General features: G+C 33.3%; 1 protein-coding gene across 10 annotated transcripts in view; it reads left to right on the top strand.

Annotated features, from left to right (window-relative positions):
- Positions 1-19,085, top strand: part of Foxp2 (forkhead box P2) — a 571,690-nt gene that overhangs the window by 188,400 nt on the left and 364,205 nt on the right. For 9 of the 10 annotated variants that reach the window (XM_074064625.1, XM_074064620.1, XM_074064606.1 and 6 more), the window contains one exon: positions 5,822-5,912. The gene's annotated coding sequence lies outside the window, so the exon portion shown is untranslated. Of the gene's footprint in view, positions 1-5,821; positions 5,913-10,984; positions 11,051-19,085 lie in introns of all 10 variants that reach the window. The other variant, XM_074064609.1, reaches the window with a different exon arrangement.

Genomic DNA, 19,085 nt, shown 5'->3' with positions numbered 1-19,085 from the left:
TTTAGTCTTAACACTCCCTCAGTCAAAACAATAATAAAAACTAAAGTGAAGGAATTCTCTTTTATTGGCTTACTGGCACATTTTTTGAGCATCCATTGAACACACACCTCTGTATAAGAGATTAGAGTAAACTCCAGCATATATTTGAATCAAAGACTTGTTTTCAACCTATTTTTTATATTAAGAAGTATTTTACCTTTGGGTCAGAATTCATATTTTAATTCTTTTGCCTAAAATGTTTTTCTCTCCATTTTCTAGTATTTTACTCTATTATCAATGATGTCAAAAGTACTGTTTGGTTTTGTCTTTTGTACAGTCTTTTGGAAATGGTTAGCTGTATTTGTGATTTTGGACATTTATTACTTGTTTTGCTCATCATGACATTATACATTTACATAATTATGGTTTATATGGCTTTAATAGTTCTAATTCAAATAATTGCTATGAAGTGTTTTAACAAAATAGTTCTAATTAACATGAAAATTTTTATTAAAGTTATACTGTGCTATATAAAAAGTGAGATGCATTCCTTTTTAAGTCTCATTAAAATTATTTCAAGTAATTTTAATAAAAAGTAGAGATTTTAAATATACTCAAGTCTTTAGCTATTGTAATGTAAGAATTAGTCTTTTTGTTACTTCAGAAATATTCAGAAGGGGATTTAATTGTATTTCAGACAGGTGTGTTGTTTTCTCCATCTGCCTAACAAATAATAGTTTCACTTGGTAAATCACTATTATTGTTGGTATCACCATTGGCTTACTTTTGCTTACATGGTATCATATTTTCACAATCAAAGCTCCCGTGTGGGGAATAATATTCACTCAAAAGCATACTTACTACATGCTTAATCTGTGTGTATCCTTAAGCACAGTCAACAGAGAGAGTGACTTTTATCACTGTATCTCCAGAAGATAGCAAACTTTGTGCATAGCAGGTGTTCAGTAATTGCAATGATTAAAGAGGGTTTTTATTCTATTTGAAATTAGATGTTAAAGTATCTTAGCTATTTTGTGTATATATAGTAGTGCATTTTTACAGAATTCTACCAGGAGCCCTTCCTTTTACTCTGAGTAAAGTTCAAGGAGGAAAAATCCTACAAATAACTGTTCTGGCATTATTCCTTTTTCATAATGACTGCCTGGTCACTTTCTGTCTTACTAATATTATTGAGTGTTAATTGATTTCATTTTGATATTTACATTCTCGGATAGAATATTATCTGCTAGTAACATATAGATATTTAAATATTTCCAGTTTAAAACTACAAACAACTTGATAAATGTTAAGAAATAACTAAAAGCAAAACAGTTTTATCCTTGAATGTTTTGAACTGTATTCATGATGTCAACAATCTTGACAGTCACCACAGGTTCAAATGTTTAAAAGTAAATTTTCATTTCAACTCAATTTCTATGACTGTATCTCCTTCATGGTTTGATGGGAATGTGCTGGTGCCTTGAAGCATCATTTGCTCTACTTTCTTAGATCCTAGTGCTTCTAACAAGGATCAGTAAAACAAAAAGAAAACCTGCATAGACTGTATTCTATTGACATGGTTTAGCCAGTGTAGCTAAAAGAGTTTGCCTTTATTGGTAATTTAATATCTTTTTTGTCACTCTGAAGAATTTCTTTTTACCTCAGTACTTTACACAGATAACAGAAGAATTTGTTTAATTTGAATACCAAACCACAGAAGACATCTCATTTAGATTAGCTATAGTTTACGTTTACATGTTTATATATGTTTCATAGCACTGCATCATACCTGGTCCTCACTGTAAATGGCTTTAGGATTAACTACCAAATCTACAGATTCAGCTTTATTATAGTATCACTTAAATCTTACCTTTTTGATCTTTCAAAACAATATTCATAATTAAATAAACTACAAAATGTATGTCCCCATATAAATTTATTTGAAATTTCCAATTAAAATTAATATCATGCCATATTAAATTAGTGCAGTAGGACAGAACATGCTTTACCTCTTTTGAAAAATCACTGAATTAAATTTTGAGGTGGTATTACCTAAGAGTAATATCTCTGCTGACTTAGACCTACTATCTATTCTATCTAAAATTTCGTTTTCACATTTCGATACCTGTTTAGTTGTATATTTACCAGTTTATAGATTAATACGTTTATTCAAAAAGTATTTACTTTTTGCCTACCTTGTGCTTAGGCAGTAGTCTTGGTTCACAGGACTTACAAGTGAATTAAACAGAAAAACGTCCATGGCCTTATGGAGTTCACATTGCTTTAGTCAGAGTTGGGACAGTAACCATGGTGAGCACTTCGTATCTGTTAACACTATTACAGCCTTTAGCCTTTATACACCCAACTATTATTTTTCAAATATCAGCTTTTCTCTTTCTTGTTTGCAACGTGTCTAAAAATACTAATGAAATGACATGTTCTTCTCATGTTAATGCCAAATGTAAGGAAAAGAAAAAAAAATACTACAGAATGCTTTCCAAGACTATGGAAAGTCTTCCAAAGACTATGGAAAGACTTATGGACTGTCTGCCTCCCACCAACAAAAAAAAAAGCTGGTGCTGGTGGCTTGTGCCTGCAATCCTAGCTATTCAGAGGGCAGAGATCAGGAGGATCTCAGTTTGAGGCCAGCTGGGGCAAATAGCTTGTGAAACCCTCTCAAATAACCCATCACAAAAAAGGACTGGTAGAGTAGCTCAAGGTATAGGTCCTGAGTTCAAACCCTAGTACCACACACACACACACACACACACACACACACACAGCTTATCATATTCGTTAGAAGCCTATGGTTGTTTGTTTTATTCTAATAGCATAAATTACTGTTACCCAATAACCAGAATTAAATCTATACGTTTGTTGCCTTTCTGAGGTTTGGTTGTTTATTTCCTGTTCATTAAAATGCTGGTTATGTTACCAACCTTCTTTACCAATTAGCAATTATCTACTTTCTCTTATTTGGTTGTAGTTAAATAGCTTATTTTGAAGTAATAAAATAATTCTTAATTCTCATCATCATCCCAAAAGGTTTGAATTGTGCAATCAAAAAATAATATGTAAAATATTAGTGTAATTTTTACCTTTGAACATCAGTTAGTCATTATGACCTTTGTAGCAATGTGTTCTATTTATTTACTTCCAATTTTTAATATGTTCTTCCAAATCATGAACTTCTCTTGACACCTATCATGCTGTGTTGCAATAGAATTTAAAAGACATTTGTTTTACTTTTAAGCTTTATATGATTCATATTTTCTTTTGTTTAGAAAACAATTAAATGATAGTATTTCATTTAGGATGTGTCATTTTGTTAATCAGAAGACAAGAAAATAAAAAACATATTAACACAGAGTTTCAAGTAACACATTAAAAAACTGAATCTGTTTCCTATCAATGAATCTCTAGAAAAATTAAAAAAAAAACTTAATCACCTAGTAATTGTGATTAGAAACACCTAATATAGTTATTTAGGTGTTTGAGTTGAGCCCTCTAGGAATGTTTGAATGACATTGCCCTGCCTGTAAATACATTTGTAATTCAATTTAAAAAGCTAGAAGAAATTAGATAAGAAAGTGCTCCTACATGTGAACTATATAAAGATCCTTTGATTCAGGAAGTTGTCTTAACTGCCTTGGCTTTGGTTGGATGCACACGTCTCTCAGCACATGTGAAATTGTATCTCCCATATTCCTTGTTTTAGTACACTCTGCTCGAGCAGGGTTGGGGCATTATCCCACAGTCTGCACACTACCAGACATGCAGTTGGCAATGAATAAATGTGGTTGATATGTGAGTCAATAAGGGAAGAGCTATTGCTAGCCTCTCTGGCTTAGGTTTTAAATCCTCCAAATTATCTTACTTTCCCTTAATGGCCTAAGGGCTTTTAAAATAAGAGTTATTTAAATATACTTAATCACTTGATGATAACCATTGTGATCACTGTTATCAGTTTTTTATGCACATTTAATTTATTTAATGTATTATTATTGATGTTGTTTGGTGGTACTGGGGTTTGAACTCAGGGCCTTGCACTTGTTAGACAGGTACTCTACCACTTGAGCCGTACCTCCAGCCCATTTTCACATTATTTAATTTTTATATAGGGTCTTGTGTATGGGGTCATCCTCAGCCCAGGATCCTACTCTAACTAAAGCTTCCTGTTAGCTGGGACCACAGGTAAACATCATCACACTTAGATCGTTGGGTCTCCTTAGATTTTTGTCCATGCTGGCCTTGAATCATAATTCTCCTGAAATCTGTCTCCCAAGTAGCTATGACTATAAGCATGAGCCACCAACCATATCTATCTGCATTTTATTTTTAATTGACAAATAATAATTAGAAATGTTTATGGGATAAAATAAGGAGCTTTGATCTATATATTCATTACAGTCAGTCAAGCTAATTACCTATCTGTTTACTTACCAACATTTTTGTGGTGAGAAAATTAAAAATCTGTTCTAGAAATTTTGAGATATATAATACATTATTAACTGTGGTCACCAGGTAGTGCAACAGGCAAGCAATCTGTCACTTAAATCTCTGTTTTTGAGATATTGTCTCAACTTTGCCTGGCCAGCCTTGACCTCTTGATTCCCCTGCCTCCTTCTCTTGAATAGCTGGGATTGTGGAAGTACACCTTCACTCCTTCTTCAATTAGTAATTTTTGACATTAACTTTGAATAATGGAAATGGAAGGAATGTAGCAGGTAAAGGTATCCAAACAAAAGAATGAAAGCAAAGCTAATACGTGCTCTTGCAGAGTTCTATACAAGGTCCTTTGGGTTCATAAAGAACAGGTAGGCATGTTAGGTCATATGAATGATTAACTTAATCAATGCTTTTGATTGTGATGTTCAGATTATAAGGCTTTGTGAAGTGCCAAAGGCAACTCGGGAAGGAGCAATGGTAGCACTGCATATTTGGGTCTTGATTCAACCAGGTAGCTTCATTTTTAATTGACCTTTCACTTCACAAAGGTTTCATTGGAAGAAATAGTTCTTTACTTTAAAAGCATTTGGAAATACTTTTTATAAATTAGTAACATGTCTAAATGCTCAAAAATGATGCCATGTGACAACTCATCCTTCAAGTGCTTATGTTAGACCTTGCTAGCCAAGATAATGCTCCTTGTTGCTGGGACTCAGATTTTGGCTCCATCCAGTCAAAACTTACTGTCTGTGTTCTAGTGAGCCTTGCACTTCTGTTGATCCTTCAGCACTGTAGCCTAAGAAAGGTGTGAGCTCATTTTTTTTCCTTCTTTCATCAGAAGAAAAAGACTAGAAAAAGACAATGGTTACATAGAAATGGCCTGAGAAATACAAATTCAAATAAGCATTAAAATAATTACCCTTACATTGTGATCATAAGGAGAAAATTTTGACTACCAATTTGTTAATCGTGGAAAGGACTATACAGCTTTTTAATTATGTGTTGAAGAGGTAATTGAAGTCAGTCAGGTTTTCTGTTAGGAACTTTGAAATAATTTTATTCTATAAATTATAAAATTTAGTCACTGAAAATTTGAATCAACAAAACCATGTGAATAGGAAATGAACTCTACAACTTATAGAAATGAATCTTATGCTGTCTCTGTGGCTCTTGTTTTTTCCTAAATAACGGATTTAAAGTTCTTAAAATTAAAATGTATAAAAAGCATTTTCTTGTGCATTTGAAGATTCACAAAAGTAATGGGTGCATTAACAATTCTTCATACTTGAAGATGAATGTGTTTTATGTCATTCTATGAAGTCATTGTGCTAATTATGACATAAAGTCCAACCTAATTTTCCAAGCAGTGACAATGATTTGTCTCTACTAACAGGCCTTCTCTAATGTGATGCTGGGACATAATTTACGTAGGACTGAACTGCAAGATTGACTACAAAGTCGTGCTGAAGGTCTGAAGGAAAAAGGTAAATGTTCTTCTGGTAATAATTTTCTTTTGCTCAATGTGTCTACTTATATTTTTCTAATAGTCACTTTGTTCTTCAATATTTTGGCTAAGTTCCTTTGTCCAAAAATTTTAAAAAGTTTCATTTGGACTATAGAGACATGTCTAGGCTGCAAAGGCACATTTCTCCCTGGCTGTGCTATTGGACTTCCCATCTCACTCTTTGGTATTTTCTTTCCCATTGAACTGGATTTCACTTGTCTCATTTTTTGAAACAGCATAAATGTTTGTGAAATATTAATTTGTTATTGAAATGTTGGCGAGATAATTATGCAAGAAAAAAATTTGGGATATTTTGTTACTATTTGGCTGGCTTCTTATTATAAGCTGGTCTTTTCAGAATTATTTTTTAAAATTTAATTGATATTGAAGTTTTCCAAGAATCTAAAATGTTGAGTAAGTGAGAAGAAAAGAATACCAGTAATGCTTTTTTCTTTGAAGCTTGATTTTTTTATAAAGTTTTTGCCACCCAATAATTCATCTGTTTGGAAAGCATTTGCTCTCTTGATTCTGCACATCATAAAATCTCATTGTAGTTTTCCTCGATGTTTACAATGTCAATGTATTTAGATTCTTGATATCTAATGTTTATGTAAAATTGGTTTTCACTGTCACTGATAACTGTGATATTATTCAGGTAATTTGTCATAGGAGTCCAAGTCTATATTAGTATAATTATAATAAATAAAGAACAGAAAAGAAATTTTAGGTAGGGACATTTTATTTCAGAGGTTCATAATAGTTATAATAGCTTGTGGCTTTCTTTTCTTGTGTTTTTTTTTTTTTTTTGGTGGTACTGCTGTTTGAACCCAGGGTTCTCACCTGCTTGCTAAGCAAGTGCTCTACCACTTGAACCACTCTGCCAGCCTAATTTTGCATCTTTTTTTTTTCTCCAATCTGTATCCTAAGAAAGGGGAGCTGTGATGCTCTGACTTTTATCAATGGATTCTCCATAGTAGTAAGATAGGCCTGAGGATCGTCACTTTTGTCACATTTAAAAATGGTTTTACCCATTTTTAAAGCTTTCTAAAGATAGAGGCTCCATAAATACCATGAAAGATATTTGTCAAATATTTCCCAGTTATTTTACCTTCTATTATCACTTTGGACTTTTTTGTTGTTATTTTACCAACTTTATCATTTTACCAAATACACAAATAAAATTACTTCACATTTATTTAGCATTTAAGATTTTTAAAGCACTTTGGTAACTTTGACTTCATTTTTCTCTTTAATTGTATTTTGAAAGTCAGGCTGACACTATTTTTTGTTAAGTGGAGAAACAATAAGAAAAAGAATTAAAATGATTTGAAAAAAGTAATGTCACTTACAATTTTGTTATAATAAAATTATTGTTAATAATAAACAGTAAGGTGTTCTACAACCTACATTTTCCGATACTCCAGCCTTTTTTAGGAGGGAGATTTTAAGTGCTTAGTATAGAAAATGATTATGTTAAAATACTCCCATCTTTATAACACCTTTTGATGTTTAGGTTTTAATTTTTTGAGTAACAGGATATTTAATTGTATAAAAGCAGAGGGAATTTTGATTTATAATAAGTGGGAATTACCTGACAATTGATATCATGGAAACATGGAAGAAACTATTTTTAAAAGATAGGGAATCTTCTTCCCAGAAGGAAACTTAATTGCATTTGAAGCTAGTTCTCTAGAACCTGATAATTAGAGTTTTGCTAGTTATGTGCTCATAGTTACAGGGTTTTTTTGTTTTTTTTTTTTTTTTACATTTTTAAATGAACAGTAACCACATATTGGTGTAAATAATGCATATAAATAATGTCAAAGGTTCATCTTAATGGGAAACTGCATTCTGAGAAAGCATTTGTTCTTGGATATTTATAGAATTATGAACCTTGAGCTGGAAGTATTATGAAAAGAACACAATGATGGAAAGGTAGATTTTGGAGTCGGTCTGACAGAGGTTTGCATCCTTGCAACCATTTATTAGCGTTCTTATTAACCTTGGTTAATTTATTTAAATTTTTGTACCTCAAATTTCAAACAGCAAAATAAAGACAGCTGTATCTTTAAAGGAAGTTAAATAACATGTTGTAGGCAATTTTCCTAAAATAGGAAATAAAATGTTGCTTTATAAAATTTACAACTAAAAGCATTTGTGTATCTGGATAAGTGAGTCATTGGGTTAGTGTATGTATGTGTGTATGTCTATGTTTTGCTTAAATATATTCAGTTATTTTCAGAGTTTCCACTGCATAAGTGTGAAGTCCAAACAAAACATCAGTTTCAGTTATTTCAATCAAGTATATATAAAATTTCATTCATATATATAAAACATTGGTATAAATTTCAAATGCATTCATTAAAGATTTAGACATCATACACGAAAGAATATTTGCTCTGTTCTTCAAATTATTGAAAGTTAAATGGACTGTGCAGGAAGCTGGTTTGGTTGAAAGAGGCGGGTCAGTAACTTAGATACACAGTGTACTGGTGTTCCTTGGCAAAAAGACAAAGAGTGAGCAAGACTGAAAATGAGAGGCCATACAGTGTAGCTGTGAAAAATGCACGGTTGCAAATCAGACTGCTTGGGTTTTCAAAATGGTTCTAAGACATACCTATCATATTTGAAACCTTTTACAAGTCATATAAGCAAGCTAACCCTTAATTTCTTAAATGTCGAGAATGATATCTATTTTATGGAGTTCATTTGAAGACTTAATATGTGAATACATATAAAGGGCAGAGTGAACATTTCAGAGAGCTATTATTTCATTTCCTATTATTCTCTTTCTAAGATTTTAGAATTATTTAGACAACTTAGAAAATATCTTGCATAGTATTCAAACTTTGGTCCAACTATAGGTCTTACAAGTAGAGCTATAATGAGTTGGTTCTCTGTCTTGGTTAGTTAAGATTGCTCTAACAAAGTACCATAGACTCCTAGATAGCATAAGAACAACAGAAATTTATTTCTTTCTGTAATAGAGGCTGGAATTCCAAGATAATGGTCCAGTTCTGGGGAGGGCCTTCTTCCAGCTTGCATACTACAAAATTTTTATGTCCTCACATGGCAGAAAGAGAGGGATAGAATTCTCTGGGGTTCCTTTCAGAAGGGCACTAATCCCTTTACTGAGAATTACCTCATTGCTTCATTGCCTAATTTCCTCCCAAAATTCCTACCTCCTATTATTATCCATCAGGGATTAGGATTTTAACATAGGAATTTTGAGCTGCACATATATTCAGTTCATTGTGTTAAGTAAAAGTGCTCTCTGTGTTATGGTTAGTAGGTGCATTTGTTTTCTATTTCTATGTGACAAGTTACCACATATTTAGAAGTTTAAAACAACAGTTATTATCTCACAGTTGCCACTGGTCAGGCATCCAAGCATGGCTTAGCTTAGGGTCTGTAAAGGTTGTAATCAAAATGTCAGCCAGGCTGCATTTTCATGTGGCGCTCAGAGCGCTCTTACAGACTCACTAATTTTGGCTGAATTCAGTTCATTACCATTATAGAATCAACATCTTCAGCTCCTGAAGGCTACCTACAGTTCCTGTCCATCTTTATTCTCTACACACAGTTCACAACATAGCAGCTTGCCTCTTTAAAGCCACCAAGAGAGTCTCTACTTCATGCTAGCAAGATAGAATCATAGTTTTGAATGTGCTCATATATGTGCAACATATGTACTCAGGTATTCACTGGACTGGCATCCTGTTCCCTTTGCCATATTCCATTGGTTAGAAATAAGTCATGGCCTGCACATTCTCAGTGCAGGAACATGAAGGCACCATTCTGGGATCTGTCTGCCACCAGAATCTTCTAAATTTAAATTTTATGTAATTTAGCCAGGCATGGTGGCTTAAGCATATAATCCCAGCCCTTGAGAGGCTAAGACAGAAGGATCACAAGTTCAAGGATAGCCTTAGTTACATAGCAAGTTTGAGGCTATATTGGGCTACATTTTGAGACTTTTTCTAAAAAACACATAAAAATAATTAGTTAAATTCAGGTAGTATATTATTTTAATATTTATAATTTACATTTAATATAAAAGCAATATCTTCACTAATTATAAAATTTTATTTTCAGATAGTTATGATTACAGTATAACTCCAAAGAATTTGTTCCCCGTAGCTAAAATTCATCCATTATTTCAAGCTGTTTAAATCCACCAGATTAAATACAGCTTAGCCTGGTATTATACTCTCTTGAATCAGACAACACTCAAATATCTAACCTTTTCTGCCCACAACTCACAAGTATTCCTTGAATTCTATGCCATATCCTTGTTAATAAATAGTGGTGTTTCTTTGCCTGTCTCCAGTCCTTTAACCCACACTTAAAATTCTTCCTCTTTCAGTACATTCTTGTTTCATTTCTCCATTTTTTAGCTAGCCCAAGACTTTGCCTGTACATTCTCCTACATCATATTCCAAACTGATGTTAAAGGATCATATTCTTATTCCACTGCAACTAGCAGAGATCAAGGGAAGTGCAATACTTACCTATTTATTACCTGCAGCCTTGCATAAAATAGTATCTTAAGAAATAACCCTGGCATATACAAAATACCTTTTAGATTTAGAACTGTGATCTATTAGCCAGTATTTAGCTTGAGGATCACATCTCAGAGGAATCCTTCGAAAGTTTTCCACTCTTACACAGACTAAGTAGTCCAAGGTACACATTCAGCATACTCCAATTACTTGTAAGAACTAACTAGAACTTACACATTGGGAACTGATTACATTTGGAAAGAACATGAATCATTCAGATCCAGAGAGGAGAATGTGGAAGGTTACATCTAAGATGCTCCTTGATGTTACTTGTCTCTTGATTTTCACATTATTGTATTTCCCTCTTTTATTTACCATGGTTGGTCTATGTAACCAATAGAATATGGCATACTGATAGTATGTTATGTTTCTGATTTGGTTACACAAGATATTAAGGCACCTGTTTTGGGTGTTCTCTCTGATGTCTTTCTCTGCCTTTCTCTCTGTCTCTCCCCCTCTTCCCTTCTCTCTTTCCATTTCAACTTCTTAGAGGATTCTGAGCCTAAACCACCCAGCTAAACCACTCTTGGATACCTGACCTGTCTTCAATAACTATGTGAGTTATTAACTTTTATTTTTCTAATCTACATTGAGGGTAATTTAAAATATTGCAATGGATGACATATTTTAAAGTGTCTTACCTCTTGTTTTTTCCCACACATATTAGCGCTGTTCTTGTCTTTGCAGAAAATATACAAATTAATAATGTACCAAATTATGGTCTCTCGGGCAAATGTAATGGAAGACCAAGCATGTACAGCTATAAGATAGTGAGCCAAGCGAGAATGAATTTTTTTTGTGTGTGTGTGTGATACTGGTGCTTGAAATCAAGGCCTTCACCTTGAGCCACTCCACTAGTATTTTTTTGTGACAGGTTTTCTAAGATAGGGTCTCACAAACTATTTCCCTGGGATGGCTTCGAACAGCCATCGTCCTGATCTCTGCCTCCTGAGTAGCTAGGATTACAGGCAAGAGCCCACCAGCTCCTGGCCCATGGGAATAAAATTTGAAATGTTTAGACTTTATCTGGAATATTGCTTTTGTAACACAGGCCACTTTTAGCATCTTTCTCATGGGCCATATTAACGTTGGAGAGTTATGCTTACTTGGCAGATCTTGGTAGATATATTTGATCTCAGCAAAATACTGCATTATATGAAAAAAGAGAAAGAAAATGGAAACTTGCTCTATAAAAATAGTTTACATTTATAATTTTAAATTTGTGGCCTGAAACTATCCACTAGTTATACAAAATAGCAAAATATGGCCTGCTTTTCAATTCAGCTGAACATTAAGTACCTTTTTAATGGTCTTATTTGCTGGAAAGAGCACCATTACAATAATCTGCTTTTTACAGCCTGTATCAAATATGAACCAGCATCACTTATTACAAAGTTTGTGCTTTGGGAGACATTTTCACAGCATCTAACAGTTCTACCCCACATTTCTTGGAATTAGTCTTTAATGATATCATTTTCCAAAATGAGTTGTTGCTCAAACTTATTGATTATTTTGTGGTTAAAATCTGAACCAGAAGCTATATTTAAAATGCCATACAAATTTGTAAGGAAAAGTCCGTTGAAATTACTGTTACATCAGAAATTGTATGAAAATGCTATAGAAGATATGCCATGCAGCCAGGTGTTTTAGTTTCTTTTTCCCTCTTATATGATAGGCTATCCAAAGGGTGAATATGAAGCCTCATTTTTTTAACTGTTGGCAATTCAAGTTTTTAACTATTGTCTGCTGGAGAACAGAGGACTATTACTGTAGGTGTCATAGAAAGTAAAGTTAGATTCTGAAGCCTGCTTTCAGCTGTCAGCCTTATTAAGGAGCTCTTCATGTGTTGAACCTGGTACCTTGTATTATATAAGCAATGTGTGTGAGCGCCTGGGGAGAGCTCTCTCTTCTCTGTGGCTTTATTAGCTCTAGCTCACATTTTCACTGTGGCTCTGTCTTACCTACCTGAAACTCACAGCACAGTAGGTCTAATATAGATTGACACTGTTGCCTGAAGACTGATTGAAACTTGTGTCTCAGAGTTGCTAATGGTTCACTGAACCATTTTATTGAAGATAAAGTAAATAAAATAGATTGCCATATAAGAATTATTTGAAATCAAATGGAATAATTTGGCAGGTTTAAGCCCATGAAGAAGGCTAAGAAGTGAAACAGAATACTTTTCATGTTCAGTTTATGAAGGGGTAAAATATTTCTGGTAAAATTTGACCTAAAATACTCATTATTCACAATACAATTAAATGTTGCCTATAATTGATAATTGCCATTTTAATTTAACAATGAGTCCCTACTAGAGAACAATATAAATGAAAACTTTGGAGACTATGATATTTTGATGATTTTTTTTCTTTTTCATTTGTGACACTTAAATACTTAGATCAGTAGTCTCAGTGAATTTAATAAACAACACAAATGAATAGATTTTCCAAAGTGCATTCTAAAATCTGAAGGTTGAAATGTAACAGTATACCTTAGTCCCTATTAAAAGATAATCCTAATCTTGAGCCTTTTATCCGTTTTATTCATTAATCAAAATTTTGTGTTCACATGAGAACGTTTTTTGGGGGGGAGAAGATCCTATGACTTTCCCCCCTTTTTGAATGAAACTGTTAAGTTTAAAATGGTAATGATAACATATGCAAAAAATATATGGAAATAATTTGTAGAGGGAAAAAGTTATAGTGATTTTAAGTACCTTAAATCCTATGAAATGATAACAGTAGTATATACCATGATACAGCCATAAAATATGATACATATTTATGATAATATGTTTGTGACACATGGTAACATATTTGTGGCACATTTAATTTTTAAAATACAAGGATCCAAGTTCTGTTTGAAGAGATTTCATAAGTCTGCTGCATAAGAATGAAGATATTTAATTGCCTGGGTCAGATTAAAGTAAATATAAAAGAAAGATCAATGAAAGATTTTTTGTTAGAAAAGTTCTGAACTTGCTAATGAGACAGTGTGTCTCTTTAACCTTTCCAGAATCTGTCACACTAATGCTTTCCCTTATAATTTTTCTATGGTTTCTACAAATTCATGATAATTTCAGTTTTTACATTTCTTAAAGTACACAGTTAATTTAAAAATTTTTGTTAACATCTTTTATTCATTTGTTTAGCAAGTAATATTTTATGCTTACTTTCTAAAGTAAGCACTAAATACACTTAGTCTTGTCTCTTAAGTTCACAGTAGTGCATCAGTTCTCACAACTATTGTTCATTGTAACTAACTGTGCTGTCAGTTATATGCAAAGCCTGTATTACATTCACATGTGAATCTTACAGCCATCTTAGAGAAACCTTTGACACTTGTTTTATTTCCACTCTTTTAAATAATCTTATCAAGTAAGACCTATTTTAGTTCTTTAAAAAAAATTTTGCAGTAGTGGCAGAACTTGGGGGCTTCATGCTTGCTAAGCAGGTGTTCTACCTCTTGAGCCACACTGCCAGACCTTTTTGCTTTGGTTATATTTAAGATAGGATCTCACTTTTATCCCTGAGCTGGCCTGGACCAGGACTCTCTTATTTATGCTTCCTCACATACTTAGGATGACAGGTGCATGTTACCATGCCCAGACATTGATTGAAATAGGTTATTGTGAACATTTTTCCTAGGCTGGCCTCAACCCACCATCCTGTCTGTCTCTGCCTCTTGAGTAGCTAGGATTGCAGGCACGGTGTCTGGCCCTGTTTCAATTCTTGACCCTACTTTGATGACTTTTCTTCCATAGGAATTTAGTCTCAAGGTTGGGGGTGTTTCCAATAGCATGTGCACTGAGTAATAAATATATCATGTTCTCTTGTGATTGAATTTAGAGTATTGCTGACACATTGCATTTTAACTTATGTAGTGGGATGGAAAATGTAATTATTTTTCCAGTATTTCTTAGTTGATTCATATTTTTGATGTTCAGTTGTTCTTGTATTTATATTTATCTTTATCATTGTATTTTGATTGCATTTCTCTCTTATTGATCAGTGTATGTTAAAGTTCATTCTTCAGTTAAGAAATGCATCTTATTTACTGTGGACTCCAGTGGTATATTTCCTTTGAGATTTTGAGTTTGAGTATGAACTTGCCCTTAGGAAATCACGTTAAGTTTTTCTTGAACCGAGGAAAGCATTACACTGAGGTTCTGACAAGGCTTCCTTCCTTTGACTTCATTCTAAACTTTCAGCAGCATGTGTAGCTACAGATCAGAGAACTGCATTAGTAAGTCATTCTCACACCAGACTTCCATCTCCTCTGTTCACCTTTGTTTGCATTTATGGTGCATTGTCCTTTTCAAAAATACTTCATTGTGTCTTTACACTATTAGTTTTTGGAGAGTGTGTGTTCCTGTGATATAACTCTTTGTTCTCTCTGATAGTCCCCTGGGTTGCAATAATAATAGTAGTGATAATAATAATGACAACAGTAATAATAAAATTAGTACTTGGTACTCTTCTAAATGATCAGCAGGAATTAATTCATTAAAAACTCACAGCTTATGAATTGCATACCTCAGATGTAAATTCCTCATCTTATAGATGAAGAAGTGGGATGCAAAAAACATTAAATAATTTGCCAGCTTTATAAAATTAATGTGTGGCAGAACAGAGACTTGAACTAGGCTCAAAGCCCTTTAGTTGCCCAGGAGCATGGAGCAATTCTTACTCTTGTGGCCCAGAGCACAGTATATATTTAAGCATAAGGAGGTTTTTGGTGCATTTTAAATCTTTGGAATGTAACATAGTCTAAATGACTTAATTTCGGAATTTAAGAAAATGCTGAAAAGTAAATCATGTTTCTTTCAAATGGGTAAGTATAGAATAACATGAAAATATTAGTGATAATTCATTAAACTTATTTAAGGAACTGGTAAGATAGTTGTAATTAGTGCTTTGGCCAATTGAAAGAGATTGTTTCATAATTACTTTAGAATTTTAGCACGCTAACTGTGCATTTTAAAATCTCATTTTCACTCTAGGATTAACCATTTTGTAATTATAATAAAGTATAACTTCATTCTGAAATCTTTATATATATACACACGCACGCATACACACATACATGGCTGGATAATTACATACCACCCATGATGTTTTTGAGAGTAGAAAAGATTATATTAGTATTTACCCAAGACAACAGGTATATGGCTTGGGTGAGGATGTAAGGCCATAAGGTCACTTTTGAAACAGAAATTTCTAGTTGTCTTTCCAACAAGCTTTCCTCATTTTCTTTGTTTGTGGAGCCCTCATCATGTTGAGATGTACTGTATTTCTATACATCACATACACTTCACGGAAAATGACTTAATTCTGACTAGCTATAGCCACTTATGAAAATTCAACTCTCTTGTCAACAACTAGCTTATATTTTATTAAGTTAATAAACATTAAAAATGTTAAATAGCTTCACTAAGCTTATATAAATAAGTAAATTTAATATTTAATTAATTTATTTTGCCTTTAACGCCTCCTACTTCTTGACCAAGTATCAACTTTCTTTGTATTTAATCCTTTCATGATTTACATATTTTTGTCACTTGAAGCTATAAATAGTCCAGCTATTACTTATTTTAATCACTATTTAAAGATTTGGACCCTAACCAGACTTTCACTTTATAGGGATCTGTATTTGCATAGTGCAAATACTGAGGAAACTCAGAGAAGAGGATTGAGGAGCTTAATAAGGAAAACAGATGGCAGTTTATCTCCTAAGAGGTCAGAAAGAGTATTAAAGGAATAGAAAAGTGGTTTCTATAGCTTTTGTCTTCTGGAAATTATTTAAGGAATGCTACAGATTACACAGTGGCCATTTACACTTTTAGGTTGGTACATGTATTTCAGGGAATATGTTTTCTTTTTAACATAGAAACATATGAGTATGTTTATCTACCCATAAACACACACACATCCTCATACATAAAAATTCCATTTTTGCCAGGAGCTGGTGGCTCATGCCTAGCTACTTTAGGAGGCAGAGATTAGGAAGATTGCAGTTCAAAGCCAGCCCTGGCAAATAGTTCACAAGACCCTATCTTGAAAAACCCTTCACAAAAATAGGGCTGATAGAGTGGCTCAAGGTGAAGGCCCTGAGTTCAAGCCCCAGTACCACACACACACACAAACACACAAATTTCCTTTTTGTCGGATTTTGATAGGAAATGGAAAATGAATTTAAGCTATCAATTGTTTTTCTCATTGGAAGATTACTGCTTCCTCGGTTCAATTTGCTATTTTTGTAACATGTATCAGGTGATTTGATACATAGATTCATGTTTTTTAATACCTGAAATAAGCAACCAACCTACATAAACCATGGAAAGGGAAACTGGTTATATATAGTATATGTAAGTTAGGTATTAAATGCCTCATGTGTTAGAACTGTCATTTATAAAATATGAAAAGCATGCCTTTCCATGTTAAGATAATTTAAAATTAAAGCTAAAATAGGACATTCTAAGCCAAGTGCTTCTTAACCCCATGAGACACAAGTCCTCTTTTTAAACAACTATTTTGTAATTCTCCATTACTAGTGCTAAAGCAAATTCTTAGACATATACTTTGAGAGATATAATTTGAAAAATTACATATAGTGTAAATTGTAATTGGATGTCATGGCTAAATAAAAAGATCTGATGAAGTAGTCATACATTTGCCCCACTTATAAAATAACCATAAATATGACAGCAAAAAGGTAATGATACATGAGTCCTTGTTAGTATTACTCTTCTTTGCAATGTTGAAAATTGGGTAAGTTATGAACAAAAAATATTACTTTCGTACTCAGTGTCATTGTATTTTGTAAGTATAGTAAGAGTTAGCTTTAGGCATGAGTTTTTTTATTTTCATAAATGTTTGGAAAAAAGTCTTGCAAGAGACATATATAGTATCAATCCTTATTATGATAGGATGACTATCAAACAAAACTCTTGACCACCTTGTTAACAATGTCTCAAATTGTTGCAACCAAAAAACCTCACTCATAAATTTCCAAAAGTTCCCTTAAAAAAGCGGGATGGCCCACCCTGAGAAGCTCTGGTTTTGGTATTGGGAGGCCTGGGTTCTTCTTGTCTATTTGTGAGCTTTGACAAGTCTATTTATCTCTCTGAAGTTCAGATCTGGTATTATTAGATGGATTTAAATGTAAAAGGCATTTTGTAGTACACTGTATGTTCTCTTTTAAGTGTCACATTTGTAATTCTGTAAAATAACTCTCTGTCAGTATAACTCGGAGGAATTCTTTAGGAGTGTTTGTTCAAATGGTCTAACTTTCTGATATGCCTCTTGCATTTCAAGGGTTGGTCAACATTTTAAAGAATGAATATTTTCCACAACATCTAGCACTTGACATTTGTATAAATTCTCTGTTGACTTCTGCTTTATTTTTCAGTCAACTCATGGGAGGTAATTTAGATGGTGGAGGTATCACTCATAACTATACAATAACATTTGAGAAATCAAGTATTACTGATTGGTGGATCAAAGCAGGAGTGAGTCTTTGAGGCTGATGATTAGCAGAAGTCAACACATAGTTTCTGCTAGATGTGATTATCATCATGATAACATTGCAGTATGTATCAACTGGTCTCATGATGTCACTCTGTATTTTGAATTCTTAAAACTAATTCAAATTACCTTTATGAATCTCCATGTTATAACAGTATTTGATGAAGCATGCCTTTGCCCATATGTAAATGTGAATCACTCAGAAATAACAATACACATCTTTATAGTCACAGTCTTTAAAACGTGAAACCGTTTTGGGTTTCAGAAATTTACATTGATATTCAAATGTTTATTTAATAAAGATTTACATGGAATTTTTACATGGCATAGACTACTCACTGTAAAATTATTAACTCATTTAATCTCACAAAACCTTAAAAGGGGATACTATCATTTATTCTATTTTTATGATGGAGAAATACAGATATAATAGTAACTAGCAAGGATAGAGACTGTTTAAATTGAGGCAGTCTTATTCCAGAAGCTACGACTACAACATAGGAGCTATCATGGGGAATACGTAATCAGCAGAACTTTTGTATAATTCCTTCCTATTTAGTGAGGGCAGAGCTTGTGACTGGTTAAAGCCAATAAAATATGGCAAAGGTGACAGCATAGTCATTCTTTGAAATACACCATGCTATGTCAGACTGAGTATTAGAAGATTGGAGCAAGATATCATCCTCCAAACTTGAAGTTCATTGCCACATTCTTAGAGGTCCTCTGAAATGGCCACATTGCAGGGAACTTTGGTCAGCCTCTCAGGAGCTGAGATAGCCCTCAACTTAGAGCCAGAAAGTGAAATTGAGTCATCAGTCTTACTAACGCAGGGATAAATGCTGCCAACAGCCATGTGAGTTTGAAAGAGGGTGTCGAGTTCAAGAAAACAGACACTCTGATGTAACCCTAATTGCAGCCTTATGAGAGCCTGACCAGATGACCAAGCTAAGCCATGCCTCTGCACAAATTGTGGGATAATAAATACATATTTTTTAAACCACTAAATTTGTGATAATCTACTATATACCAAGTGGTAGTTAATACAGTTTGGAATAATTGACATAT

This window comes from Castor canadensis, chromosome 2 (genome assembly GCF_047511655.1).
Source record: "Castor canadensis chromosome 2, mCasCan1.hap1v2, whole genome shotgun sequence".
NCBI lineage: Eukaryota > Metazoa > Chordata > Mammalia > Rodentia > Castoridae > Castor > Castor canadensis.
This window is presented reverse-complemented; position numbering and strand designations above follow the sequence as displayed.